Source organism: Rattus norvegicus, chromosome 4 (assembly GCF_036323735.1).
Source record: "Rattus norvegicus strain BN/NHsdMcwi chromosome 4, GRCr8, whole genome shotgun sequence".
NCBI classification, from domain to species: Eukaryota; Metazoa; Chordata; class Mammalia; order Rodentia; family Muridae; genus Rattus; species Rattus norvegicus.
The window spans coordinates 82,977,274-82,980,059 of NC_086022.1; the positions used below are offsets into that span (position 1 = coordinate 82,977,274).

The window sequence follows — 2,786 nt, forward strand, 5'->3', positions numbered from 1 at the left end:
GATGAAGGGAAAAACTTTGTGAAAGCTCTGAATTCTGTGACTTGGGGGTGGGGGATTTTTGTGTAATGAACTGTAATCTTTAATAAAAATAAACTTGGCACTAAGCAAACGTATTTAAGAAAGACAGTTTGTGCAGTTAGTGGTTTACTTAACATAAATGCAATGCCCATAGTTTCTACTCATTCATATATTGCAACACTCACCTAAGCTCTGCACTGACGCTCACGGATGCTCAAAGCTGAGAGGACAGTCTGTTGCTTCAAGGAGCTCCCATTGTAATATGACAGACAACCAAGGAAGCAAATGTAATTTAACAGGTAGCTTCCCTGACACAGAGGTTAACCAGAAGCTATGGTGGAGAAAAGATGGCCTGAAATGGCCATGGAAAGCTACATAAAAATACTGCAGGTGAGTCGGTCAGCCAGGAGGGTGGGGAGGGGCTTTGGAGAGAGGGGGTGGGGAGTGAGGGATGGGACATGGAAAGGCGCTACTTGCTAACTAAAGCACAGCATAAGAAGGATGGAAGATTTGGGAAACCGCAAGTACTAAGGGAAGCTGCACTACAGGATGAAACCGGAAGACTGCGGGAGAAAACCGGAAGTCAGAGAGAGCACTCTTGCTTGGGACGCCACAAGAGCTCTGCCGGCAGCATCCCACTTGACCTGCACTAGACTTATATTTCTCTTGAAATAATGTGAAGAAGGAACTGACCAGTGGTCCAAGAAGCAGCCAGAACATTTTATTTTATGAAAATTCTACAACAGTAAAAACGGTTTTAAAAAGCCAAGAGCAATTATGAAGACACTGGGGCCTGGTAAGAGTCTGCAAGTGGTACCAGAGATTGAGAATCAGTCACAGGGTTCATAGGAGTGAGGAGTGCTAAGATCTGGCTAGAACGAGGGCCAGAAGAACCAAGTGTATTAGGAAAGGTGGGGACCTCTATCTGGGCTTTTGGTATGTGACCTGAGACCCTGTGGCCCCTAGAGCAAGGTTCTCTGAATTGTACCTTATGGGTATCTTGAGTACTGACCTGTACTGTAGGATGCTTGGCAGCTTCTTTGGGCTCTGACCATTAAAATCTCCGAGTGACAACCAAAAGGATCTCCAGATATTACCTTAGGTCCTCCTATTGGGGATGAGGGAGGTTTGATCCACTTGAGAACCAATTATCCAATGAATACACTCATATACACATACAGTACTCTCTTAGTTATTAACTCCCCAGTCCCTCCTCCTCAATCCTTGACAACCACTAATCTACTGCAAATCTCTACAGGCTTGCTTTTCCGACATTTCATATCCGTGGAATCACACTGAGCGTGGCCCTTTCTTTGCACCCCGTCCTTCGGTTGGCCCAGTGTCACGGACCTCGTGCTGTGGCATGTTTTAGCATTCTGCTCCTTTTCAATGGAGCGAATAATCTCTTGTGTGCTTAGACCAGTGGGCTTACTCTGCTCACTTCCACGACTCTTCAAAACGTCACTAATGACCTCTAATGTGCCAAATCCACATGATTAATTTCCAGTCCCTGTACCACAGCACTGTCAGGGGCTTTTTAAACTGTTACCTCAAAACAATTTCCATGCAGCTCCCAGGCCTTGCTCACCAATCGAGGGGTTTCTGCCGCTTTGCTACTGTGGATGCCATTCCCAGGAGCAGCACTGTGAGTCTGTTACGTGCACGAAACTTTCCATTCCGGAGCACTGAGACCAGAACAGTGCCAAGGGGCCGACTCTGAGCCTGACTCAGAGGAACTTCCGAGAGCTGTTGTTAAGCACTGGTTCCACCCGACACGCCTAGCGTCACCACATGCTCACCTTCACTCTTGTCCTTAATCCATCATCTTTTACTTTCAATTAAGCATTTTGTATTTGGCTACACCAGGTGTGACAGCTTCCTACTTGCCCAAGGTCACACTCAAAGTCCATCCTGGATTAACATTTTATCATTCATGTTAAAAGCCATGTTACTAGAAGTGCACTCAACGTTCCATGGAGGCCACTGGCAGACTGTCCTCCCAACTGCTCCAGTCACTTAGCGATGTCTTCTCTCTGATCATCTATCTCCTTCTCCCACTCCATCCATAGCTGCAATCTTAGAAATAAGTCTAGGCCTTCCCATCTTGACGCTGAGTAAACTCTCTACTCCACACTCCCTGCCGGGTCCATCCTGTCTCTTCTGCAGAATGGCTACTGAAGGGTTGTGAACTGAGCAATGTGCTCCACACTTCATCCCATGGTGAATCCTATGGCACTGACCACCTAACACTTGGGCACACAGCCATGGAGTCTTCAGAAGGGCAGCAAGCTGCTGGCCTGACGATGGCCAGCTCTAAGCTCTGTACCCTTTGACCTTCCTTCCCTCCTTTGTTCTTTTCACCTTTCCCCAATAGCTTGCAAAAAAAAAAAAAACAAAACAAAACAAAAAAACAAAAACAAAAACAAAAACAAAACTCAAGAGACAAAACCCAAAAAGCTCCAAAAAATGTTATCAGGATAGAAATTTATTTAAATCCAAAATAATATGACTATAGTTAGAATAATATAATAATTATCTAAAGGAAATATCATCATTGGCTCTGAAACAGTCTAACGGTGTCATTTTTCTGGAGTCAAAAACATGTAGTAAAAGGATATACAGGAAGCAAAAATACAGAAGCAAGCCGGCTGAGTGAGGAAGCTGTAACAGGAGGGTACACTAAGATACTGTAACAATCGAGACAGGAAGACAAGTATAGCAAGCTGTCTTACCTATCAACCCCTGCACAGTAAGTCAGTAACCCAGAA

General features: G+C 45.0%; 1 protein-coding gene across 1 annotated transcript in view; it reads right to left on the reverse strand.

The window, feature by feature from the left end:
* Positions 1 to 2,485: 2,485 nt before the first annotated feature.
* Hibadh (3-hydroxyisobutyrate dehydrogenase) overlaps positions 2,486 to 2,786 on the reverse strand; it is a 98,061-nt gene continuing 97,760 nt past the window's right edge. Inside the window, exon 8 of the mRNA NM_022243.1 lies at positions 2,486 to 2,786. This exon is cut by the window's right edge and continues 571 nt beyond it. The gene's annotated coding sequence lies outside the window, so the exon portion shown is untranslated.